A 27,658-nucleotide genomic window follows, 5' to 3' on the forward strand; every position below is an offset into this window, starting at 1 on the left:
CCACCTGGGCCAGTGGGCTTCAGTCTGTAGGTGACTACAGAAGGAGGAGGAGCTCCGTCTGTTCTCTCTTCAGGCAGTTGTTGTGTCTCTCAGCGCTTGTTGGGTTCACAACCTATTAAATAAGCCAGCTGGTCTTCACCCTCCCAGACAAGTCAACTCAGGGGAGGCGGCAGGGTGCGGGCCTTGGCCCGCAGCCCTAGCCGGGGCTGGGGCCAGGGCTGGTGCCCGGGGCCGCGCTGTGAGGTGGGCAGGCGAGGAGCGGGAAGACCATCTCTGCAAGTGCAGCATAGCCTCGGCCTAGGACAGCGGGAGTGCGTGGCCAAAGCTGTGAGCAGAGGCACAGGTGGTGGCAGACAGTAGAGGCACCCCATGGGGAACCTACTGACCTGTTGTGTGCGCCCTAGCGTCAGCCTCGAGTTTGACCAGCAACAGGGTCGGTGTGTCCCTCTGAATCTGAGATCTATGAGGCAGGAGCTGGGGACAGGATGGCAGGAGCACCCATGGCTGCTGCTGTACAGCCTGCTGAGGTGACTGTTGAAGTTGGTGAGGACCTCCACATGCACCACATTCGTGACCGGGAGATGCCTGAAGGTAAGGAGGTGACAGGTGCCATCTACCCTCGGCTTGCCTCTGGCTGCTGCTGTCCCCAAGGTTCCCTTTGAGGCATCCCCCACTTCGAGCTCCTTTCTGCTTGTAGCCAGCTTTCCCGGGGGCTGGCCAGGAACAAAAGCTGGCTCTGCCTGGAATTCCCACCCCTTAGTCTTTCCCCACCGAGTCCAGTCAGTTTCTTTTCGCCTCCCCTCCCAATCGCCCAGTTCTTGCTCTCTCATCTCATTCTCCCAGGCTGGCATGGGACCATTTATTTATGGCTCTTGTCGAATAAGCAGCAGTTGAATAAATGAGTTGATAAATTTTTATAAATGATTACATCTTTTTTCTTTTCTCCCTCTATACATATAGCTTTGGAGTTTAACCTTTCTGCCAATCCAGAGGCAAGCACAATATTCCAGAGGAACTCTCAAACAGATGGTGAGACAACAGTGTCTGTAGCTCTATTTATTATCCTGTGGGACTTTGTTTAGGCTTCTTTGAACTATTCTCTTCCTTTTCTCAATAAAAACTCAAATATCCCAACTTTTCAGTACCCATCTTATTTTTTCTTTGTACCTATCCAGATGGTACCTAAGTGAAGGAACCAGGTAAGTGCCTAATTGTTTCCTTTGTTAAAGTAGCCAAATCTCAGGACAGTTCATATTCAAATATTTGGGGATTTCTTATTTAAAATCAGAATGGAGGTTGCCACAGGAGAGGCTATATAGTATTCTTAATGGGCTGCTTTAAGTCACCTTGATAGAAGCTGCTTAGTTTCTTCTAACTGTAATTTGAACACAGAAGGAAAAAGAAAAAAGGAGAGTGCTTAAAATAATTGTGAAAGGTGTGAAATGACACAGCCAGGGCTGCAGAAAAATGGTTGTGTGTGTGTGTTTGGGGTTTCTCAAAGGAGTTTACCTATGAGGCTCTGATTACTTTAAAATTCTTACTTTAACAGAAAATGTGTCTCCAGATTTATTCTGGTGACTTAACAAACTTTACTTACCTCCTTGTTCTAAAAGAGAGGTGGGGATTGGTTCATGGTCAAAACTTTCAAAAGACATGAAACGTCAATGTAGACTTTTAATGTGTAATATAAAGATTGCAGGTTAAAATGTCAGACCTTCCCTGTAAGAGTGTTTGTTGCCGTGGCTCCCCCTTTGTCCTTTCCCCTCCTGACAATAGCATCTTGTTCAAAGATAAGAAAGTTACAGTTTTGGCTGGGCTTGGTGGCTCACGCCTGTTATCCCAGCACTTTGGGAGGCCGTGGCAGGCGGATCACCTGAGGTCAGGAGTTCGAGACCAGCCTGGCCAACATGGTGAAACGCTGTCTCTACTAAAAAAAAAAATAACAAAAATTAGCTGGGCGTAGTGGCGCATGACTGTAGTTCCAGCTACTCACAAGGCTGAGGCAGGAGAATTGCTTGGACCTGGGAGGTGGAGGTTGTAGTGAGCAGAGATCGCGCCAATGCACTCCAGCCTGGGTGACAGAGCGAGACTCTGTCTCACAGAGAAAAAAGGAAAGAAAGTTGGAGTTTTTTAGTCTCTACACTGCTGGCAGAGGCAGGGGATGGGAGCTGGTAGAAAAGAGAAAACAATTAGTTGGTTTGCCTCTAAAATTTTGCAAAGAGATGAATCTAAGTAAAAGTAATTCTGGGTAATAATATGGTTCTTGAATAAAAACTGAAATTTTCAAAATAGAAAACATTGCATCATAAACATATTAAATCCAGTTGGCTTATTGGTTTCATTTAAATGCCAGAGATTTCATTACTGTAGAGGAAATGTCTTATAGCTCTTCTATTTAAACTTTGGTTGGGCTCTTAATTTTTAAAGAGGTAGGATAATTAAGACTCATTATGAGTGTGACTTTGTAACTTGGAAGTACTATCCTCACATTTCAAGATATTTAAGGATTGCTTTAGAATAAACAAATGTATTATGTGAATTAATTGATTGTACCTTTATACACAAAGCATGTAAGTACTTGTGTAAACTTATACTCTGCTTGGTGATGTTAGGAAAGCCTGATTGATGTTACACACCAGTTAGTAGATGGGTAGTGTTGGATGAGAGCCCAAAAATGGCTCTTTATTGTCATTCTTTAGGATTACAACACAGTTTATGTATGTCTCACTTGGCCCTTTCCAATACAAATAAGGCCTGTGTATGTTCTCCCTATGTATTGCTAATGAAGAAATGAAGACTTAGAGATATCACATGACTATGGAAGACAGCTACTGAAGAGAACTAAGGTTCTATGTCCTCAGAATGAAATGGAAGTGACAGATATGCTGAATTTACTTTTTAAAAATTTTAAAAACTCTAGAATACATCTTATATTTTGCCTATAAAATAGACCTGTCTTTTAAAACTTACTGCCATCTTGATTTATTTTATGCAAAGTTGATTTTACACAACTCAAAGCCAAAATTTACCTCTTCATTTTTTTTTTTTTTAAATAAAGGAGGGTGTCATTATGTTACTCATGCTGGCCTCAAATTCCTGACTGGGTTCAAGTGATTTTCCCATCTCAGCCTCCTGAGTAGCTGGGACTACAAGCATGTGCCATCTTGCCTGGCTCTATCTTATGTCTATACATTCATTTCAATGGATAAGAATCAAAGTAGAGATAGTGAAATAGCCTAAATGCAGCAGTCGAATAAACGAGTTGATAAATTTTTATCAATGATTACATCTTTTTTTCTTGTCTTCCTCTATGCATATAGCTTTGGAGTTTAACCCTTCTGCCAATCCAGAGGCAAGCACAATATTCCAGAGGAACTCTCAAACAGATGGTGAGACAACATTGTTTTTTCCGCCAAGAGAAAGAATAAAAACTCTTGTTTGATCAGGTTATAGAAAGTATTTAGAAAAACTCATATTGGTTTAAATTTTTCACCTTTTCACATGTTCACTTGTCTTATTTTAATATGTGATATACTTTCCTTTAGTTGTTATGATGTTAGTGAAAACGTGTAACCTTTTTGTTTATACATTTTGCCATCTTTTTATCAACACAATTAATTTGTCATGTGATGGAGGAGTCATGGATTTCTCTTTATAATTTTTGGATTTATCTTTATTTATAATTAATGGATTTATCTTTATTTATAATCCCTTTTCCCTTGCTCCAAAAAGTACACTTTAAAGATGAATGATAGAACTTAGGCTTCAGCTTGGTTTTCATTTAAACAAATTAAAAAACATAGTTGTTTATCATCAGGGATTGAATCTGTGATTTGGGCCTCCTCTTACACAGTCCTCTGACCACATTCATTTACCACATCCAAGTTCATGCTACTCAAAAGTTTTAGGTTATTAACTTTTTCATTTGATGTAATGTAAATTTAAACATGCCCTACTCCTGCTTATTTCCCTTAATGTTATGTTAAATCCTCATTTATTTGCCAACAAGCCATACACAGCCAAGTTTTCCAGTTGACTTAAACAGCAAGAATACAAGTGAGAGTTCTGTAATAATATGCGAAGTAATGCAGCACAGTAAAACACGGGAGTTTGTAACCTTTGTTTTTATAGTTTGAGTAGACTTTGCCCATCTTGAGTCAGTTATTTCTGGTTCGAATTTGTCTTCATTTTTTACATTACTATAAAGAGATACCTAAGGCTGGGTAATTTATAACAAAAAGAGGTTTAATTGGCTCAAAGATTTTCAGGCTGTACAAACATGGCTTTAACATCTGCTTCTGGTGAGGGCCGCAGCAAACTTACAATCATGATAAAAGGCAAAGGGGAAGCAGGTGGTTCCACACGGTGAAAGAGGGAGGAGAGAGGGGAAGGGGGAAGGTACCACACTCTTTTTTTTTTTTTTTTTGAAATGGAGTCTCACTCTGTTGCCCAGGCTGGAGTGCAATGGCACGATCTTGGCTCACTACAACCTCCATCTCCCAGGTTCAAGCAATTCTCCTGCCTCAGCCTCCCGAGTAGTTGGGACTATAGGTGGGCACCATAACACCTAGCTAATTTCTGTATTTTTAGTACAGACAGGGTTTCACCATGTTGGCCAGGCTGGTCTGAAACTCCTGACCTCAAGTGATCTACCCGCTTCAGCCTCCCAAAGTGCTGGGATTACAGGCTTCAGCCACCACACCTGGCCAGTACCACAGTCTTTTAAATTACCATAATGAGAATTTGCTTATTACCATGGGGATGGGACCAAGCCATTCATAAGGAATCCACTGCCATTACCCAAACACCTCCCACTAGGCCCTATCTCCAACATTAAGGGTCACATGTTAACATGAGACTTGGAGGGGCAACATATCCAAAACATATCAGAATTGTATTTCCCAGTTCCTTCCAGAGCCATGGGCTTCTCACACCTAGAGAGCATGGAAGCAGTAAAAGAAAAGCTATTCCATGTCCCTCACTCTTCAGTGGTAGGAACTTTTGCCTACAAGGCCCTTCCAGCATCAAAGGCAGAGGCAGTGTAGGAAGCAAAGCATGGCCCAAGTCCCTCTTGGGGCTCTTATTATTCTGGCCTCTTTTTAGGGAAAAAAAAATGATTTTTTGTGCTGCAGACACCATGTCCAATTAGGTTTGTATACTCAGCTTAACATCAAAATTTAGGCCAGGCTCTGTGGCTTACACCTGTAATCCCAGCTCTTTGGGAGGCTGAGGTGGGTGGATCACGAGGTTAGGAGATCAAGACCATCCTGGCTAACACAGTGTAACCCTGTCTCTACTAAAAATACAAAAAAAAATTAGCTAGGCATGGTGGCACGTGCCTGTAGTCCCAGCTAGTCAGGAGGCTAAGGCTGAAGAATTGCTTGAACCTGGGAGGCAGAGGTTGCAGTGAGCTGAGATCCCGCCACTGCACTCGAGCCTAGGTGACAGAGTGAGACTCCATCTCAAAAAAAAAAAAAAAAAAAATTTAAGATAGGTTACTTTCCAGTTGTGTAAAGACCGTTTTTTACTTTTGTTTTGTTTTTAGTGACATATTAGTAGATAACAACTAAGTGTGGTTCAAGATGCTTACAGGGATTCTGTTGCATCTAGAGATAGGTGTCTGGTCAGGAAGCAGTTCTTAGAGCTGTTAGCTCTTAGAGTCTGATAATTAAAGTAAGCTATGTGTAAATGCAGAATGAGAGAATACTAATGGATCATGGCTCATATATGCAACAGTTAAACTTTTTATTAGCTAAATTTTTCATCTGGCCTAATTTTTTTGCCCTTTTCTTTTGTACATGAGGATTCTTTCATTTGTATGTAATAGAAACAAAAAGTAAACTAAATGAAAAACTAAGTTTTTAGATTTGACTTATGAAATTAATCATGCCAGATAATTTAAATTATAAATTATTGAAAATTATTTTTTTAAATGGAATTTTTTCTCATTTTACATAGGAGTAATCAGTGAGATGTTAACAACTACTTTTATTTTATGGTATTTGTATCAGAAGTGACCAGTTTTTTTTTTTTATTCTTAGTTGTAGAAATAAGAAGCAGCAACTATACAAACCATGTAAGTAAACACTCAAATAGTTAAGAAATTGATAGTTTGACATAAAAAGATGTCTCTCTTGATTTCTTTAAATTACAATGTGGACCTGGTGGTGGTAGCATGGACCTCTTTTTGTGGATTTTCTAAATCTCTTCTATTTTCCTGAGTATTAAATTTATCCAGAAAAGTGTTTAGCTTAGCGTGTCCACCTTTTAAAGATTTCTGACATTTAAGTTAAATTTCAATAGTCTGGTTCAAAAGATCTGCCTTAAGGCTGGGCATGGTGGCTAACGTCAGTAATCACAGGACTTTAGGAGGCCGAGGCAGGCTGATCATCTGAGGTCAGGAGTTTGAGACAACCCTGACCAACATGGTGAAATTCTGTATCTACTAAAAATACAAAAGTAGCCGGCCGTGGTGGTGCATGCCTGTAATCTCAGCTACTCAGGAGGCTGAGGCAGGAGAATCACTTGAACCCAGGAGGCAGAGGTTGCAGTGAGCCAAGATGGCACCATTGCACTCCAGCCTGGGCGACAGAGCGAAACTCTGTTGCAAAAAAAAAAAAAAAAAAAAAAAGTGCCTTAAATATTTAATCTTATTTTTAATGAAAGAACAAAAATAGAATAGCTAAGTTAATTGCCAGCACTGTCTATTGACTTTCTATCACAGCAGGTAAAAGCATACCTTCCCCGCTACACCATGATCTTATGTTTCTCCCTGTGTTTCTTCCAATTGTAGCACACTTTTTAATTAAATCAGTAATATTTACATGATTATGACTCTGCAAATATTATTCACTGCTAAGTCATATGGTGTTTTCACTGTGCCTCTGCATTACATGTCCTTCATCCTGTCTCTGAAACAGTTCTGAAATCTGAGCACTTCTGCAATTCTCCTGGATCTTCTTTTTTCCTAGCCTACGTTAGTTTATCTATCCAAATATCGTTAAGTAGCCTCTGGGTGCTCTGTTTGCTTTCACATCCATTATTTTTTAGCATGAAGCTAATTTTCTGACTATATTCATTTGCCTATTTTCTAACAGCTGTTTTTCCCCCAAGTATTGTAGCATTTATCACATGCCTTTCAAAGATATTTTCCATCTGCGAAAACACACCTGTTCGTTTTTATGTTTGTGTGGGGGGCAACTTTCTTTGGCCTTTTGTCATCCTAGTTCAATATAGCGTGGGTTTCCCTAGATATGCTCGATGTCTGCTTTTCTGGGCTAACTCCTTAAAGTCTTTTGGGATCTCACGTAACTACTGTCTTGTGTGGGATCGCCTGAGTCCTAGATTCTGTGTTTCCTTCTGTCCTGTTATCATCTCTAGTTGTACTTGAACACATTTTCCTGGGTGGAGATGTTAAAATCCCTCCTCTTTGATAGAGAGTACACATCTAGGTTGAATCTAAATTTTATGGTTCTGAAGACATTTTGCAGTTGTGCTCTTATTACAGTGTTGTTCTTGAATCTATTGCCAGTGTGTGATACGTTATTTACAACCAGATTTTAGTTATCTGCGGAAGCTTTTTAGAATCTCTCTCTCTAAGGTTCTGAAATTTTATAACAGCTTGTTGGGGATCTTTTCATTTTATTGAGGCTACTAAACCTGCAGACTATCTCTTCTTGAGAATTTTTTTTTATTTTCTCTGTTACTTTTTTACTGATAGTCTTGTTATTCAGATGCTAGGCTGCTTAGATCAGTACACCTGCATTGATTTTTAATTTTTTCCCTTCTATTTTTTTCAGTTTGTCTTTTTATTCTAGTTCTGGGATATTCTGTGACTTTATCCTCTACTATTTCTATTGAATTTTATATTTTTTGAGAGTGTTTTAAGATTTTTTTTTAAAGTTTTGCTCCTGATTTTGACAGGTCCTATCAATTCCTTTTTTCTATTATTTTGATCTCTTTTCTTGGAGGCTTCCCTCCCATGAGTGGTGGTCCCTGGCCTGCTTTATTTGGAAGCAGGATTTCTGTTAACTGATAGCACTCAGTGTGAGGCCTTAGAAGCCTGACTAGCTTTTCATTTGGGGGACCTCAGTGTATTATCTGAGGATCTTTATTGAAGACATTTCAGTTTCTTCTGAGAAGGATCTCCCAATTTTCTGCCTGGAAAGTAAAAGCAGGACTGGAAAGTAAAAGCAGAGTTAGCGAAGAAAGTTGGAGTTCCATTTTTGGTGTGCAGTTTTCTTTATATCTCAGGTTTAAGGCATGGTATCTCTGAGCCAGAAATTCTCAGGTTTGATATATCCAGAGAACACACATCTAAGTTTCTTGTCAGATGGAAGGACAGGTGGACTTGGGGCTCTAGTTAGAGATTTGCAACTGACCTTGCTGGCTTTTTTTTTTACATTTTACCCTACTTTCCAAAGTGCCATTTGCCTGTAAGTTCACAACCTGCCTTTAGTTCTGCAAGACAAACTGGCTCGCTTCTGTTGCAGTCACTTTCTGTAGGCACCAAAGTTGTGTTTCTGTGTTATTTACCACTCCTTTATCTACTTTTTATGTCTCAGCATTTATTAAAAATTATCTCTGTCAACCTTCTGTGCTGGTCATGGGTGTAACCTTTATTTTATGACTAATGAGGCTTCCGGAGGGAGAGGAAATAAATTTGTGGTCAATCTATTATAGTTAATCCAAATTTAGGACCTATGTTTAAATCAAAGTCTAATGTGAGTATAATTAATGATATTAAGCCAGAGAATTTTTTAAATTAATGTATCTATAATAAGCATATTACACTTTTCTCCTAAGGCCTTGTTTAATGTTTTCATTCAAAGTTTATCCACTGCCATATACTTCCCATTACTTCACAACATAGATGGAGCTGTTTTCCTGAATGCCCAAAGTGTTAGAAATATTTAAGTTAATTAAGATTTGTTCATTTTTAGCCTGGTCAACATAGCAAGACCTCATGTCTACAAAAAGGTTAAATAACAAATTAGCCAGGCCTGGTGGCATGCACCTTTCGTATTACCTACTCAGGAGGCTGAGGCAGAGGATCGCTTGAGCTCAGGAGTTTGAGGCTGCAGTTAACTATAATTGCACCACTGCACTCCAGCCTGGGCAACAAAGGGAGACCCTGTCTCGGAAAAAGGAAAAAAGTTACTAATTCTTTAAAAACATATCTAAAATTTGTCCTGCCCAAAAGGAGAGTGAAAAATATAAACTTTAGTCTTTGTTTTATGTTTGCTGAGAAAAATGCTGTACTTTATTTATTTATTTATTTATTTATTTATTATTTCCATAGGTTTCTGGGGGAACAGGTGGCATTTGGTGACATGACTAAGTTCTTTAGTGATGATTTGTGAGATTTAGGTGCACCCATCACCTGAGCAGTATCCGCTGAACCCAATTTGTAGTCTTTTATCCCTCACCCTCCTCCCAGCCTTTCCCCCAAGTCCCCAAAGTCCATCGTATCATTCTTATGGCTTTGCATCCTCATAGCTTAGCTCCCACATGTGAAAGAGAACATGATATTTGGTTTTCCATGCTGAGTTATTTCACTTAGAATAATAGTCTTACTTCCATCCAGGTTGCTGGGAATGCCACGAATTTATTCCTTATTATGCCTGAGGTGGTATTCCTCATATATATATATGTATGTATATCACAGTTTCTTTATCTGCTCGTTGATTGATGGGCATTTGGGCTAGTTCCATATTTTTGTAATTGTAATTTGTTTGAGTTCCTCATAGATTCTGGATAATAGCCCTTTGTCAGATGTATAGACTGTGAAGATTTCCTCCCACTCTGTGGTTGTCTGTTTACTCTGCTGATTGTTCCTTTTCCTGTGCAGAAGCTCTTTAGTTAAGTCTCACCTATTTGTTTCTGTTGCATTTGCTTTTGTGTTCTTGGTCATGAAGTCTTTGCCTAAGCCAGTGTGTAGACGGGTTTTTCCAATGTTATCTTCTAGAACTTTTATGGTTTCAGGTCATAGATTTATGTCCTTGATCCATCTTGAGTTGATTTTTGTGTAAGGTGAGAGTTGAGGATCCAGTTTCATTCTCCCGCATGTGGCTTGCCAATTATCCCAGCACCATTTGTTGAATAGGGTTTACTTTCTTCACTTTATGTTTTAGTTGGCTTTGTTGAAAATCAGTTGGCTATAGGTATTTGAGTTTATTTCTGGGTTCTGTATTCTGTTCCACTGGTGTATGTGCCTATTTTTATATCAGTACCGTGCTATTTTGGCGACTATGGCCTTACAGTATAGTTTGAAATCAGGTAATGTCATGCCTCCAGGTTTGTTGTTTTTGCTTAGTTTTGTTTTGGCTATGCCGGTTCTTGTTTGGTCCATATAAATTTCAGGATTGTTTTTTCTAGTTCTGTGAAGAAGGATGGTGGTATTTTGATGGGAATTGCATTGAATTTGTAGATTGCTTTTGGCAATATGGTCATTTTCACAATATTCATTCTACCCATTCATGAGCATGGGGTGTCTTTCCATTTGTTTGTGTCCATGACTTCATTCAGCAATGTTTTGTAGTTCCCAATGGCATATCAAAAAGATAATCCGGCCAGGCACGGTGGCTCACACCTGTAATCCCAGCACTTTGGGAGGCTGAGGCGGGTGGATCATGAGTTCAGGAGTTCGAGACCAGCCTGGCCAACATGGTGAAACCCCATCTCTACTAAAAATACAAAAGTTAGCCGGGCGTGGTGGTGCTCACCTGTAATCCCATCTACTCAGGTGGCTGAGGCAGGAGAATCGCTTGAACCTGGGAGGCAGAGGTTGCAGTGAGCCAAGATCACCGCACTGCATACTCCAGCCTGGGCAACAGAGCGAGACTCCATCTCAAAAAAAAAAAAAAAAAGATAATCCACCATGATCAAATGGGTTTCATACCAGGGATGCAGGGATGGATTAACATACACAAGTCAATAAATATGATACACCACATAAACAGAATTAAAAACAAAAAATCACATGATCATCTTAACAGATGCAGAAAAAGCATTTGACAAAATGCAGCATCCTTTTATGATTAAAACCCTCAGCAAAATCAGCATACAAGGGTCATAGCTCAATGTAATAAAAGCCATCTATGACAAACCCACAACCAACATAATACTGAAAGGGGGAAAAGTTGAAAGCATTCCCCCCGAGAACTGGAACAAGACAAGGATGCCCACTCTCACCACTTGTATTCAACATACTACTGGAAGGCCTAGCCAGAGCAATCACACAAGAGAAAACAATAAAAGGCATGCAGATCAGTAAAGAGGAAGTCAGACTGTTGCTGTTTGATGATGATATGATCATATACCTAGGAAACCCTAAAGACTCCTCCAAAAAGCTCCTAGAACTGATAAATGAATTCAGCAAAGTTTCAGGAGACAAAATTAATGTACACAAATCAGTAGTTCTGTTATACCCCAGAAGCGACCAAGCTTAGAATCAAACCAAGAACTCAACCCCTTTTCTGATAGCTGCAAAAATAAACTAAAATAAAATAAAATACTTCGGAATAGACCTAACCAAGGAGGTGAAAGATGTCTACAAGGAAAACAACTTTAGTATTTTTAATGGGTTAAAATGAGAGGCAGCAGGTACAGCAGAAGAAGTCAGTGCGTGGGCATCCGCATCCAATGGGTACTGCACCTTTGATGGTAAGGCTTTGGTTTTGACTTACTAAATTACTAGGTACGATTATTTTCTAGTTTTTGTCATTAAACCTTAAAACTACTAAGTAACCCCTTCCATTTCTTGTTAAATATTGTAAAATTTCATACTCTCATTTATGCTGACTAACATTAGATTATTTGTTTCTATTTTGTGACTACCTTAAATAATACCTATAAACAGTAAACTGTTAGTAGTGTTTTTGCTGTAATTAAATGTAGTAAGACTTACCTTCCAAATGATAACTGAATTGTCAAACACTTGTCGAAGTTTTGGATTTACTCAAAATTCTATGCTCAGCAGCTGGAGGTAGGAAGAGTAAGGGCCCTCCCTTACTCTTATGGAGAGGCATACTTTCTCATGAGGGGAATACTCTGCAGGAATTAGCATCTTGTAAGCAGTGGTGAATTCAACTAATTAGTGTATAAAAATACATTTTTTGGTGTGGCTGCCGACAGAGATCCAAGAGGGTAGATGGAGTCAAGCTTGTTGAAGCAAGGAAAGAGAAAAGCAATATTCTAGGCAGAGAGCAGGGGTAGAGCAGGAAAATGGCTAGGTGCAGGTCAGATGATTTATAGAATGAAATTGATCAAGTTTTGAAATGAATGCAAAGTATTCTCCGAGAGTCTCATTTGAGTCATGTCTTGGCAGTCTTATTTAAACATGAAGTGAAAGTTAGATTTTTTAAGTTGTCATTTGTTTTCAGGGTGTGAGAGAATATTTAAGTGATACTCTTTTTATCCTCCACATAAGAAAATAGGACTAGAGAAACCTATGGATTCCTCACTTGTTGGTGGCCTAGCAGCCCTGGCACACAGAGACTTTGAATCTGAAACACTTCTTTTGTAACAATATCACCTGAAATAATACATTTAGGATTAGTAATTTAGTAAATGCATTAGTCTTGTATTCACTGCAATAAAATGCTCTTGTAGCAGGATTATATAATACATTACATTTTATCGTAGTAAATAAATAATAGAAGGGCCGGGTGCCGTGGCTCACGCCTGTAATCCCAGTACTTTGGGAGGCTGAGGCAGGCAGATAGCGAGGTGAGGAGATCGAGACCATCCTGGCTAACGCGGTGAAACCCCGTCTCTACTAAAAGTACAAAAAGTTAGCCGGGCATGGTGGCGGGCGCCTGTAGTCCCAGCTACTCAGGAGGCTGAGTCAGGAGAATGGCGTGAACCCGGGAGGCGGAGCTTGCAGTGAGCCGAGATCGCGCCACTGCACTCCAACCTGGGCGACAGTGAGACTCCGTCTCAAAAATAAATAAATTAATTAATTAATTAATTAATTAATAGAAATTCTCGGCTGCTTTTTATAGCTGTAGAAAAAAAATGAAATCTATTTTAAACTTTTCTTTTTTTTTTTTTTTGAGACAGAGTCTCACTTTGTCTCCCGGCCTGGAGTGCAGTGGCGCGAACTCGGCTCACTGCAAGCTCCGTCTCCTGGGTTCACCCCATTCTCCTGTTTCAGCCTCCCGAGTAACTGGGACTACAGGGGCCTGCTACCACGCCCGGCTAATTTTTTGTATTTTTAGTAGAGATGGGGTTTCACCATGTTAACCAGGATGGTCTCGATCTCCTGACCTCGTGATCCGCCCGCCTCCACCTCCCAAAGTGCTAGGATTACAGGTGTGAGCCACCACGCCCGGCGAAGCCGACTTTTCTCATTATTTTTAACGGTAATTCATAAAATCCTTGTTAGGTTTGATGACAGGTACCATATTAAGGGCAGCATTTTATAACCCATATCTTAAACATCATCTCTGGAAGTTGAGAGCCTCCAGTGGGTTTTCTATAGAGTGCACATGATACCACACTCAGGCAGTTCATGGAGTGTAAGACATATCTTAGTGCTTTGTCATTTGACATTTTCACTGAGAAAAAAATATACTTTGATAAGTTTGACTTACACTTCCCTTCCCCTTCAGGTATCTACTGAGCGTTTCAGTCAACAATACAGCTCGTGTTCGACAATATTCCTTGATGACAGCACAGCCAGCCAGCATTATCTTATAATGACAATAATATCGTGAGTACAACTATACTGCCGAGGAACAGATTCCTTTATTCTAAAATTATTTCAGCCATTTGGTTGTCCTCTTCAGCAATCAGTTTAAGAAATTGGAGTCAACCATATATTGATATCCAGATTCTAAATATTAAGTATCAGTTTCTCTTTTAATCTTAGACGTTGTGGTGGAAGGAAAAATCAGTTAGCAAAGAAGCAATCCCAGAAACAGTGTATCTGTTTGATGCCTTTATGCCTTTAGACAATGTTGAACACAGTGAGAAGGATAGGTTCCCTTTATTGAATGTTTTTTTGTGAAAACTTAGTTTTTCAATGCATCATAGGCCTAAATCAGTGTGTACTACTTTGGACATTATCCTTGGAAGAAGGAACAGCTTTTCTTCTTCTGGCACCACAGTGTGTCTGCATTTGAATTTCTCCCATTGTGCATGAGCACCTCATGGGCCACAAAGATGTGCTTTGAGAGCACCCTGAGATGAAGTTTATTTTAAAAGGAACAACAACCAACACCACCACCAGCTCCACAGGGGCTGTCCAGTGTACATTATTCTCATCTCCTTGGGTTATTAGTCTTGATTTTTAGAACACAGTTTGGAAAGTGCTAATTTAGAATATTAATGTCTTTATCTCTAATTTAACTTTTCATTCTGTAAACATAACTAGCTTATAAACAATTTTGTTTCCAATGCACTAGCCTTTTTAGCTAATTCAGTTGTCAGTAACTTTTACTTCAATTAAAAGTGGCAAGTTTACACTCATAATAATGTCACTTTCCTCCCTCCCTTTTAACAATAGTTGAGAGGAAATTGTGTTTCGAACAAAAACTGGACTCAAACTCTGTCTCAAGTCCTGAGCTTTGGGACCTATTGAGTAATCACTAAATGTCTGTAGTCAGCCAAGTCTCTTAAATCTTTGAGCACACATACACAAAAATTACTTTGACTAGAGTCCCTGGCTTCTTCTGAGTTCCAAAGATTTTGATATGTTAGCATATAATTCAAAAGCAGCTTTGAAGATGAATTTTGCTGAAACAAATTTCGTGCTTTTTTCCTCATTATTCTACTTTTTAGAAGTCTACTTTTGAGAGTATAGTAAGTTTTAATTTGCCACCAGCGAGCTTGAGAAATAATCATTTGGTGTATTCACTATTGGTGAAATAAAGTTATTGAACAAATTAATAGGGCAAATTGGCTTCAAGAAGATATTTTGAAAAATGTTTTATCATGAATCAGTAGTGCACTGTTGTCAGTGGGATAGGTGGAACTCACTGAGATCACTTATGCAAGGTTTTTTTCAAAATACAAGTCTGCAAACACATGTATCTTCCCATCTCCACTTTCCCTCTATCTCTAGGCACTGAGAAGCCTTTTAGGAAAATTGGGATGGATGTGAGGCATCTTTCTGTGAAGAAAAGCATACCAGAAGATTCTGATTTTCACCACAGCTCAATCATTCCAAACTTTGCTGCTGATTGAAATCACCTGGGAAACGTTTACCAAGAACCTTGATGCCCAAAGCCATACCCAATACTAATTAAATTAAAATGTCTCATGTTGAAGATGAGGCAGATATTAAAGCTTCTCAGGCGATTTTAATGTGCAGCAAAGTTTGAGAGCCACTGCTTAATTTGAGTTTAGGACGAGAAACTGCTCCTATTTGGTGGGACCTTGGGCAAGTCAGTTTTAAGGTTTGTTTCCCTGATCTGTATAACGAGTGTTGAATTAAATGTCACATAAGGTCACTGGTCCTTTCCAGCATGTAACTTTAAATTCTGTGATTTTAAAATTATTTCAGAGATGAAAACTACTGGAAGCACTATAGCCATATCCATCTTACATGCTAATGTTACAGGCTTTTTAAAAAGTGCTAATATTGTGTAGATCTATTACTAGAATTGAGATTTGCCTTCCCTCAGTTGTTTTGAGCCTCACTCTACAAAATTAGCTGGGCGTGGTGGCACATGCCTGTAATCCCAGCCACTTGGGAGGCTGAGGCAGGAGAATCTCTTGAACCCGGGAGGCAGAGGTTGTGGTGAGCCGAGATCACACCATTGCACTCCAGCCTGGGCAACAAGAGCGAAACTCCATCCACCCCCCACCAAAAAAAAAAAAAATTATCTGGACATAGTGGCGCAAACTTGTAGTCCCAGCTTCTTGGGAGGCTGAGGCATGAGAATCGCTTGAACCTGGGTGGTGGAGGTTGTGAGGAGTCAAGATGGCACCACTGCAGTCCAGTCTGAGCAAGAGAGACAGACTCTGGGTCAAAAAATAAATAAATACGTAAAATAAATCACATGGGATGAAAGGTTTCGTGGGTAGAAAAGCATAACAGGGAAATCTGTTATTATTTATATATTGTAATCACCAACAGAAACGCATCTTCTAACAGCATTTTCCTTGCATTTTGGTTCTCATATTTTTGTAAAAAACAAAGAAATGAAAACAAAGTGCCCTTATGGTACTGTTCTGAACTAGAAGATTTGAATTTCAGGGCCGCTAGGAGAGTTCCCCAGCCTTACCACTGTTGATATTATGTGCTAGATAATGCTTTGTTGTGAGGACTGTCTTGTGCATTGCAGAGAGTTTAGCAGTATTTATGGCCTCTACCAACTAGATGTCAGTAGTAACCCATGACCCAGGTTATAACAACAGAAAATATTCCTTGAGAACAGTATTGTTAACAGAAATTTTTCATTGAAAAATAACTTTTCTACAACAAAAAGTTGAGTAAAAAGTGTGTCATGTATTTATATTATTTAAAGTCTCTCATGTTGAGCTTTATAGGAGACAAATGGATTCTCTAGAGCTTTCTTTGCAATTTGCTTTAAAGAAGCAATAAGAGGCTGGGCACGGTGGCTCACACCTGTAATCCCAGCACTTTGGGAGGCTGAGGCGGGCGGATCACAAGGTCAGGAGATCGAGACCATCCTGGCTAACACGGCGAAACCCCGTCTCTACTAAAAATACAAAAACTTAGCTGGGCGTGGTGACACGCACCTGTAGTCCCACCTATTCTGGAGGCTGAGTTAGGAGAACCGCTTGAACTTGGGAGGCGGAGGTTGCAGAGAGCTGAGATCGTGCCATTGCGCTGCAGCCTGGGTGACAGAGCAAGACTCTGTCTAAACAAACAAACAAAAAAAGCAATAAGCTGGTGGGGCGCAGTGGTTCACACCTGTAATCCCAGCATTTTGGGAGGCTGAGGTGGGTGGATCACTTGAGGTCAGGGGTTTGAGACCAGCCCGACCAACATGGTAAAACCGGCCTCTACTGAAAGTACAAAAAATGGCTGGGCGTGGTGGTGCATGCCTGTAGTCCCAGTTACTTGGGAGGCTGAGGCAGGAGAATCGCTTGAGCCTGGGAGGTGGAGGTGGCAGTGAGCCAAGATCTCGCCATTGCACCCCAGCCTGGGTGACAGAGAGAGACTGTGTCTCAAAGAAAAAAAGAAGCAATAAGATGACCTAACCTCATGCAAATATGTAGTTGGTAGAAGGTGTATTTTTAAAGTTTTCAGACAGTTGTGGGTATTTGTTAACACTAAATCAAAACTTCACAAGTGGTGGTTTCTTAAATTAGTTACGGTGGCATTTTACATATTAATAAATTTATTCCATCAGTACTCATTGATCTTTCTTGCACAGTAAATGGATCTTTTGCTCCATACTTGCATTTATAATATCATGCATTAGTTACTTGGAATATATTGGTTTATGTTTTATTGTGTCAAAAATCACTTTTAGTTTAACCACCAATCTTAGTTTAACACGCCTTTAAGTATTGAAAAGCTGCCAAGCCTACAGTAGAAGGAACAAGTTTTTCAAAGTCCACAGGAAAGCTTAAATTTTATCATTGGGAACAAATACGTATTTCCCTTGAAGTGACAACCTCTCACTTCATTTATTTTTGAGAATGATAGTTGAACTGGTTTTTTAGACCGAGTTTCACTCTGTCACTTGGCTGGAGTGCATTGGCATGATCTCAGCTCAAGCAATCCTCTCACCTCAGGCTCCTGTGTAGCTGGGACCACAGATATGTGGCACCACGCCAGGCTAATTTTCTTATATGTTTGATAGAGACAGGGTTTCGTTATGTTGCCTAGGCTGGTCTCGAACTCCTGAAGGAGCTCAAGCCATCTGCCTGCTTTGGCCTCTCAAAGTGCTGGGATTTTACAGGCGTGAGCCACTGCGCTGGCCCAGTTGTACTTTTAAATAAAAATGATGTTCTGTGAAAAAAGTGATTTTTCAGTTCACAGCTAAATCACGGATTCTTTAAAAACAAAAAAAAAGCGCTTCTCGTTAACTTTCCACTTATTCAGAATATTAGAGACATGTCAAGATTTAACAACATTAGTTTTTACTGCTTCATCAAAGACATTCTTAAGAAATTCAGGCTATGTTTTCTACCTGTAGGGGACAGTGAAGAATAGAATGACTACTAATGTAATTGGTACCACTGCCTTGATTTATGCTGAGAAACCAGCCATTGTACCCACTTTTGCTTTTATACAATCATGGCAAGTGTCAACAAAAAAGCAGGCAATGACTTTGTATTACTTTCACAAATTTTTAAAATTTTTCATCAGCTTTCTCAGGTTTAATTAGTATGATTCAGAACAGTGTTGGCCAGGCACAGTGGCTCAGGCCTGTAATCCCAGCACTTTGGGAGGCCGAGGCAAGCGGATCACCTGAGGTTAGGAGTTCAAGACCAGCCTGGCCAACATGGTGAAACCACATCTCTACTAAAAATACAAAAATTAGCCAGGAGTGGTGGCAGGTGCCTGTAATCCCTGCTACTTGGGAGGCTGGGGTAGGAGAATCACTTGAACCTGGGAGGCGAAGGTTGCTGTGAGCCGAGATCACACCATTGCACTGCAGTCTGGGCAACAAGAGTAAAACTTGTTTTTTTTTTTAAAAAAAAAAGAACAGTTATGAGCTCTTAGGCCTTCTGGAAGGGGTCTTCAGGATCCTGAGAGGTCCACAGAGCACATTTGGAGAACCACTGGTTTATACACAGGCACAATGCATTAGTTTTACAAAGTTTAAAGTTCATCAAAGACTGGCCTCTTAAAAAGGCAGATGAGTTTGTCATTCAAACAACAGAAAATACATAAATACATCATGAGAGTATACTACAGAGAACTAAAGAGAAAGGAAGCTAGGAAATCTGAATCACATTTACATTTATTAAAGTTTACTACTACTGCTTTGTAGAACATTCTTGTGTTTCAATGTGTGGTTAGAAGAGTGAAAATATATTTGGTTTATTGCCATGGCCTGTTAGGGAGAGTCAATACTCATGGGCATTTCTGACTGGTTATCATATAAAAGACTTCACGGTACAGGCCATGATGTGCTGAGAAAGAAGAAGTCAGGAAACCCTCTGCAAGTCAGGATCCAGGAGAAGAATTCGTAAAAACTGCTTTGGTAAAGTAAACACCAAAGCACACAGGAGGCAGTATTTTACTAAACAAATATTACACTAAGATATTAACAGTTTTTGAAGTAATGCGCTTTCTTATTTTTTAGAGATGCAGATAGATCTTTGACCATACTTGATGAACAGTTATACTCATTTGCGGTAAGTGGCACTTTTATTGAGGTTGTATTTTCATCGTACACTTGTATCTGTTTCATGCTGAAGTCAAAGCCATCTTTTTTTAAATCTTCCCCATTTCATGTTGCATTTAGTCATCTTAAGTGTTGTAAAAAGAATGTGCTGGAGTAAGAACTGATCTGCGGCTCTGTTTAGTTAGTGAGCTAGTATGAGTAAATATACTATCCAAACAACAGAAAATGTATCTTTTTTTTTTTTTTTTTTTGATGGACTCTCTTTCTGTAGCCCAGGCTGGAGTGCAATTGCGCAATCTTGGCTCACTGCAGGCTCTGCCTCCCAGGTCCCTGTTCAAGCAATTCTCCTGCCTCAGCCTCCCGAGTAACTGGAATTACAGGCATGTGCCACCATGCTCAGCTAATTTTTTTTCTTTTTTTTTTTTTTTTTTTAGTAAAGACAGGGTTTCACCATGTTGGCCAGGATGGTCTTGAACTCCTGACCTCGTGATCCACCCACCTTGGCCTCCCAAAGTGCTGGGATTACAGGTGTGAGCCACCATGCCTGGCCCAGAAAATGTATCTTTTTAAAAGGTAATTGTGAGCTGTCTATAGGACCCTTCAAGCCACTCCCCAATTTTTGAAGCCATTCTTCTTCTGTTCCACACAGTTTTCCACCGTGCACATTATGAAGAAAAGAAATGGAGGTGGGAGTTTAAATAACTATTCCTCCTCCATTCCATCGACTCCCAGCACCAGCCAGGAGGACCTTTATTTCAGTGTTCCTCCCACTGCCAACACACCCACGCCCGTTTGCAAGCAGTCCATGGGCTGGTCCAACTTGTTTACATCTGAGAAAGGGAGTGACCCAGACAAAGAGAGGAAAGCCCTGGAGAGTCACGCTGACACCATCGGGAGCAGCAGAGCCATCCCCATTAAACAGGGCATGCTCTTAAAGCGAAGTGGGAAATGGCTGAAGACATGGAAAAAGAAATATGTCACCCTGTGTTCCAATGGCGTGCTCACCTATTATTCAAGCTTAGGTGATTATATGAAGAATATTCATAAAAAAGAGATTGACCTTCAGACATCTACCATCAAAGTCCCAGGAAAGTGGCCATCCCTAGCCACATCGGCCTGCGCACCCATCTCCAGCTCTAAAAGCAATGGCCTATCCAAGGACATGGACACCGGGCTGGGTGACTCCATATGCTTCAGCCCCAGTATCTCCAGCACCACCAGCCCCAAGCTCAACCCGCCCCCCTCTCCTCATGCCAATAAAAAGAAACACCTAAAGAAGAAAAGCACCAACAACTTTATGATTGTGTCTGCCACTGGCCAAACGTGGCACTTTGAAGCCACGACGTATGAGGAGCGGGATGCCTGGGTTCCAAGCCATCCAGAGCCAGATCCTGACCAGCCTGCAGTCATGCAAGAGCAGTAAAAGCAAGTCCCAGCTGACCAGCCAGAGTGAGGCCATGGCCCTGCAGTCGATCCAAAACATGCGTGGGAACTCCCACTGTGTGGACTGTGAGACCCAGAATCCTAAGTGGGCCAGTTTGAACTTGGGAGTCCTCATGTGTATTGAATGCTCAGGAATCCACCGCAGTCTTGGCACCCGCCTTTCCCGTGTGCGATCTCTGGAGCTGGATGACTGGCCAGTTGAGCTCAGGAAGGTTATGTCATCTATTGGCAATGACCTAGCCAACAGCATCTGGGAAGGGAGCAGCCAGGGGCAGACGAAACCCTCAATAGAGTCGACGAGGGAAGAGAAGGAACGGTGGATCCGTTCCAAATATGAGCATAAGCTCTTTCTGGCCCCACTACCCTGCACTGAGCTGTCCCTGGGCCAGCACCTGCTGCGGGCCACCGCTGATGAGGACCTGCGGACAGCCATCCTGCTGCTGGCACATGGCTCCCGTGAGGAGGTGAACGAGACCTGTGGGGAGGGAGACGGCTGCATGGCGCTCCATCTGGCCTGCCGCAAGGGGAATGTGGTCCTGGCGCAGCTCCTGATCTGGTACGGGGTGGACGTCATGGCCCGAGATGCCCACGGGAACACAGCGCTGACCTACGCCCGGCAGGCCTCCAGCCAGGAGTGCATCAACGTGCTTCTGCAGTACGGCTGCCCCAACGAGTGCGTGTAGTATCTGTTTTATTTGACTGCAGTCTCCTTGGTGCAAAAACAAAATGGGAAAAATAAGGATAACTCAGAATTTCAAAAGGAAATCACAAATTCAGCTAATAATAGCATTTTCAGTACTTTTCGTAAACTAAGTAAATACACAAAATGTTGATTTTTCTGACCATAAGACATATTTTATGTCCTTTTGCCGAGGTGGGTGTGTTAGTCTCAGGCCCTCCTGGCCACATTGCCCAAGTCACACAGGCTTCTGTATTATGTATTTAGATAAGATGTGTGAAAATATATTTGAAAAAAAGTTCATAAATATGCATTGATTTTTGTACATATGGCACCTCTTTTTCATTTTTATTTTTATTTTTTTTGGACGATGTTTTGCTCTGCCGCCCCAGCTGGAGTGCAGTGGCGTGATATCTGCTCACTGCAAGCTCTGCCTCCCGGATTCACACCATTCTCCTGCCTCAGCCTCTCAGGTAGCTGGGACTACAGGTGCCTGCCACCACACCTGGCTAATTTTTTTGTATTTTTAGTAGAGACGTGGTTTCACCATGTTAGCCAGGATGGTCTCGAACTCCTGACCTCGTGATCCACCTGCCTCAGCCTCCCAAAGTGCTGGGATTACAGGCGTGAGCCACCGTGCCCGGCCCATGGCACCTCTCTTAATTTATAAATTGAACTGGATGTGAACTAATAATGTCAGCTAGTTGAGATAAGAGGGTTACAGATCTGGGCGCAGTGGCTCACACCTGTAATCCTAGCACTTTGGGAGGCCTAGGCGGACTGATCACCAGGTCAGGAGATCGAGACCATCCTGGCTAACATCATGAAACCCCATCTCTACTAAAAAATACAAAAAATTAGCTGGGCATGGCCGGGCGTGGTGGCTCACACCTGTAATCCCAGCACTTTGGGAGGCCGAGGCAGGCAGATCACGAGGTCAGGAGATCAAGACCATCCTGGCTAACATGGTGAAACCCCGTCTCTACTAAAAATGCAAAAAAAAAAAAAAAAATTAGCCAGGTGTGGTGGCAGGCACCTATAGTCCCAGCTACTCGGGAGGCTGAGGCAGGAGAATGGCGTGAACCCAGGAGGCGGAGCTTGCAATGAGCTGAGATTGCAGCACTGCACTCCAGCCTGGGCGACCAAGCGAGACTCCATCTCAAAAAAAAAAAAAATTAGCTGGGCATGGTGGCGGGCACCTGTAGTCCCAGCTACTTGGGAGGCTGAGGCAGGAGAATGGCATGAACTCAGGAGGCAAAGCTTGCAGTGAGCAGAGATTGTGCCACTGCACTCCAGCCTGGGCAACAGAGCGAGACTCGGTTTCAAAAAAAAGAAAAGAAAAGGAGGGTTACAGATCATTGCACATGGAAAATATTCCCAGCAGTAAACACTTCCATTAATGTGATCTACAGCTTTTAAAAAGGAGCATCTCAGAATAAGATGGTGGTACAATTTGCTTATTGAGAAAGGAAAAAAAAAACACACAAGTATATTACAAAGGGAAAAGAAGGAATGTGATTTCTCATGATTGAAAGCTTGATTTAGATTGCATACAGCTTTTGCTACCCAAGACCAAGCGGCTCTGGCAAGACAGGGTGGTTTTCCAAATGCCAGACCGAGGTGCCTTATGAAGGCAGCTGCCGATGGTTCCAGATGTAGAGAGATAGGTGATGCAGGAGGGAAAGCTGGATTGGAAAAGGGAGAGTTTTGTAGACGGGCTACGCTCATTGTGGCTTTGAAAGAGCAGAGCCGGCAGCCTCTAGTCATCATTTGGATATACAGGACTAGAGCATGAATCTGATGTAGAGCTACAGAATGAAGAGCAACAGCAGCTGTTTAAATACCGAGAAAGTGTGTAGAATGAAATTGGACAAGCCAAGCATGGTGGTTTCATGCCTTTAGTCCTAGCTACTTCGGAGGCTGAGGTGGGGGAATTACTTGAGCTCAGCAGTTTGAGTCCAGCCTGGGCCAGATGGTGAGACCCTGTATCTTAAGAAAAGAAAAAATAAGACCAGGTACAGTATCTCATGCCTGTAATCCCAGCACTTTGGGAGGCCAAGTTGAGAGGATTGCTCGAGTGTAGGAGTTCAAGACCAGACTGGGCAATAAAGTGAGACCCATTTCTACCAAAAAAAAAATCAAGAAATTAGCTGGACATGGTGGCACATGCCTGTGGCCCCAGTTACATGGCATGGCAGGCTGAGGCAGGAAGATCACTTGAGCCCAGGAGGTGGAGGCTGCAGTGACCCATATTCATGCCACTGCACTCCAGCCTGGGCAACAGAGTGAGACCCTCTCTCAAAAACAGATAAAGTGGACAGAAAATAGGTTGGTAAGGACTAATCATTTAAGGGACAAGCCCCCAGAAGAGTGGCTACTAGAGTGGGAGGAGGAAAAGCAGAAGGAGAAAGAGTTGAAGATAGGTGAGGCTGTGGTCCCAGTGCTGAATTCTGCCAAGCAGTGACTTGATTCATGAACACTCACTGGATGCTGACCCTGTTGCTCTTCTGAGTGCTGGGGTAGAGGGGAGGAGAGATGGAGCACAGTTCTTGCTTTTATGAGCTTATGTTCTAGGAAGTTCAAGTATTTTTTCAGGTAGTATGAAATAGCAGGAAGAGGAAGCAGGCTAAAGGGACACAGAGTGATTGGGGGCTATTTTAAGTAGAATGATAAGGAAGAGCCTGTCTAGAGAGCTATTTGAACAGTGACCTGACTGAAGGGACAACAGAAAGCATTGCTGACATTACAGGTAGCAGGATGACTGCCAAGACAGAAACGCATTTCATATGTGTTTGAGGAACAAGCAGCAAGGTGACCAGCATGGGGAGAGTGAAGAATGAGGGAAACCTTGAATGAGAATAAAGCAGTTCCATCTTGGATGCTAATCTGCCATATTCTGATTAATCCCAGTTCCAAGAATTCATCTACGATTTCTATTTTATCTTTTTAAAAAAATATTTTTTATTTTTTATTTTTTGAGACTGAGTCTCACTCTGTCTCCCAGGTTGGACTGCAGTGGCACAATCTCAGCTCACTGCAAACTTCACCTCCTGGGTTCAAGCGATTCTCCTGCCTCAGCTTCCCGAGTAACTGGGATTACAGGCGCCTGCCACCACGCCTGGCTAATTTTTGTATTTTTAGTAGAGACGAGGTTTTACCATGTTGGCCAGGCTGGTCTGGAACTCCTGACCTCAGGTGATCCGCCCACCTTGGCCTCCCAAAGAGCTGGGATTACAGGCGTGAGCCACCGTGTCTGGCCATACACATCCCTACTGAAGCCCGCATTACCCTTTCCCTATGCTATATAAGCCCTGGGTCGGGGAGGTGGGGGTAATGGCACAGGGATCCACCATCTTATCTTGGTGTCATCCCTGACTTGGCTTCTGTTCATAAACGCCTATTAAATGTTTCTTTCTGAGAAACTGGATTTGTCAGCCTCTTTCTTTGGTATCTCAGGTTCTTTGGTCTTTGCAGGTAGGTTTATATAAACCTGCTCAGCACAGGACAGGCAGTTTCTCAAAAAATTAAAAATAGAATTACCAAATGATCCAGCAATATCATTTCTGGGTATATAGCCAAAATAATTGAAAGCAAGGTCTCATAGAAATGTTTGTACACTGATATTTATAGCAGTGGTATTCACACTCATCAAAAGATGGATGCAGCCTAATTGTCCATAGGCAGATGAATTGATAAAATGTGGTATATACATACAATAAAATATTCTTCAGCCTTAAAAAGGAAGGAAATTCTAACACATGCTACAACATGGATGAACATTGAGGACGTTATGCTAAGTGAAACAAGCCAGTTAGAAAAAGACAAATACTGTGTTCTTTCACTTATGTGAAGCGTCTAGACTGAGTAAGCAAACTAATAGAAACAGAAAGTAGAATGGGGGTTGCCAGGGACATGGGGAAGGGAGAGAATGGGAAGTTGCTTAGTGGATATAGAGTTTTGGTTTTGTCAGATGAAAAAGTTCCGGAGATTGGTTGCATGGCAATGTGAATATACTCTACATTACCCAACCCAAGGGCTCTCCTTGACCCCTGTTCCAACTGCCACTTAGAAGTGGTTAAGGTAGTAAATTTTATGTATATTTTACCACAATTCAAAATAGAATTTTTTTTTTTATTATAATTTTTTGAGATCCCTCACTCTGTTGCCCAGGCTGGAGTGCAATGGCGCCGTCTCGGCTCACTGCAACCTCTGCCTTCTGGGTTCAAGCGATTCTCCTGCCTCAGCCTCCCAAGTAGCTGGAACTTACAGGCACATGCCACCATGCCCAACTAATTTTTGTGTGTTTAGTAGAGACGGGGTTTCACCATGTTCGCCAGGCTGGTCTTGAACTCCTGACTTCAGGTGATCCACCTGCCTTGGCCTCCCAAAGTGCTGGGATTACAGGTGTGAGCCACCATGCCCGGCTGTCAAAATAGGTGTTTTTTGTTTTTTGTTTTTTTTTGAGATGGAGGTTTGCTTTTGTTGGCCAGGCTGGAGTGCAATGGCAGGATCTCGGCTCACAGCAACCTCCACCTCCCATGTTCAAGCAATTCTACTGCCTCAGCCTCCCGAGTAGCTGGGATTACAGGCATGCACCACCATGCCCAGCTAATTTTGTATTTTATTTTAGTATAGATGGGGTTTCTCCATGTTGGTCAGGCTGGTCTCCAACTCCTGACCTCAGGTGATCCACCCACCTTGGCCTCCCAAAGTGCTGGGATTACAGGTGTGAGCCATTGCGCCTGGCCCCCTTTTTTTTTTCTTTTGTGATGGACTTTTGCTCTTGTTATCCAGGCTGGAGTGCAATGGCACGATCTCAGCTCACTGCAGCCTCTCCTCCCAGGTTCAAGCGATTCTCTTTCCTCAGCCTCCTGAGTAGCTGGGATTACAGGCATGCACCACCATGCCTGGCTAATTTTGTATTTTTAGTAGGTATGGGGTTTCTCCATGTTGATCAAGCTGGTTTTGAACTCCTGACCTCAGGTGATCCACCCACTCCGGCTTCCCAAAGTGCTAGGATTACAGGCGTGAGCCACTGCGCCTGGCCTGAAAAAAAATTTTAAAGTTTGAGAAAATACAAAATTTTCATAGTCTCCAAGTATTTCTCCTAAGATCTTTCCCCCTATGAGGGGGAAAGATAGTAACTTTACAATGGAGAAACCCAGCAGAAACCTGAACCAAATGAACAAGTTCAACATCATCAGTAAGAAAAACTATCAATGCCATAACTCTGATGGAATGCACTGGGATTCCACATCATTTTTGTGCTGTAATTGCCAAAAGTGCGTAACTTCAGTCCAATCATGGAAATACATCAGACAAACCCAAATCGAAGAACATTTGACAAATAGTGATCAGTACTGGTTCAAAATGTCACGGTTATGAAAGATAAGGAAAGATTGAGGAACTGTTATTGCAGTCCTACAAAACGGCGAGAGACTAAGAAATAACTAAATGCAGCGTGATCCTGGGTGGAATTTGGGAACAGAAAAAGGACATTAGTGGAAAAAGTGGTGAAACTCCAATAAGGTCTTTTGTTTAGCGAATATGTTCATTTTAAATTAGTTAAATTATTTAAATATATTTAAACATTATTTAAATGTATTTAATTAAATTAATAAAATTGGTTATTTTGTGAAATAATTTTAATATAGTTAAATATGAGAATGTGCATTTCCTGGTTCTGATCACCGTACTGTGGCTATCTAAGAGGTGAATGTTCAGGGAGGCTGGGGGAGGAATAAATGGAAATTATACTATTAAGTTGGAAGAGAGAAACCTACCCCATCAGTCACGAAACCCTCACATTCATGGCAGTGTGTCGGAGGTTCCAGTATGAATGGCATTTCCCAGATGTCAGCGCTAGGTCCTGTGGAGGGAGTGGGGCTCCCTGGGAATCTAGTGGAGAGCATTCGGGTCTCTCTTCCTCAGGAGCCTGCCCTTCCTGCACAGAAGCGTCAGCCTCACCTCTGTACCACTGCCCCTCTGCCTCTCAGAACCCACTTGGCTTCAGGAAGATTCTACTGCCAGCCTCCTTTCCCGGATACAGCCTCCGGGGACTCAGCCCTGCCTTCCCAAGTGTTCCCGCCTCTCTTGGGAAGGGGTGCTCTCAGATCCCACACCGCTGGACTTCCCCGGGCACCACCTGCTCCTTCTTCACTTCTCCAGCTCTGCATTCTCACTCTGAGGGTCCTCTCCTGCTGGGAGTGTGTGTTGCTGGCAACAGTGAAGATTTCCCCCCTGGGTTGCCCCCCATGCC

The 27,658-nt window shown here is 41.9% G+C and overlaps 1 long non-coding RNA gene across 1 annotated transcript; it reads left to right on the forward strand.

Moving 5' to 3' along the window:
* On the forward strand, positions 1–27,043 carry LOC117974668 (arf-GAP with GTPase, ANK repeat and PH domain-containing protein 5). Its single transcript, XR_008619978.2, has 7 exons — positions 1–591; positions 961–1,029; positions 3,321–3,389; positions 6,042–6,076; positions 13,614–13,714; positions 19,236–19,287; positions 19,927–27,043. It is a non-coding gene; the product is annotated as an arf-GAP with GTPase, ANK repeat and PH domain-containing protein 5 (long non-coding RNA).
* The last annotated feature ends 615 nt before the right edge of the window (positions 27,044–27,658 follow it).

Source organism: Pan paniscus, chromosome 8 (assembly GCF_029289425.2).
Source record: "Pan paniscus chromosome 8, NHGRI_mPanPan1-v2.0_pri, whole genome shotgun sequence".
In the NCBI taxonomy this organism is placed as follows: domain Eukaryota; kingdom Metazoa; phylum Chordata; class Mammalia; order Primates; family Hominidae; genus Pan; species Pan paniscus.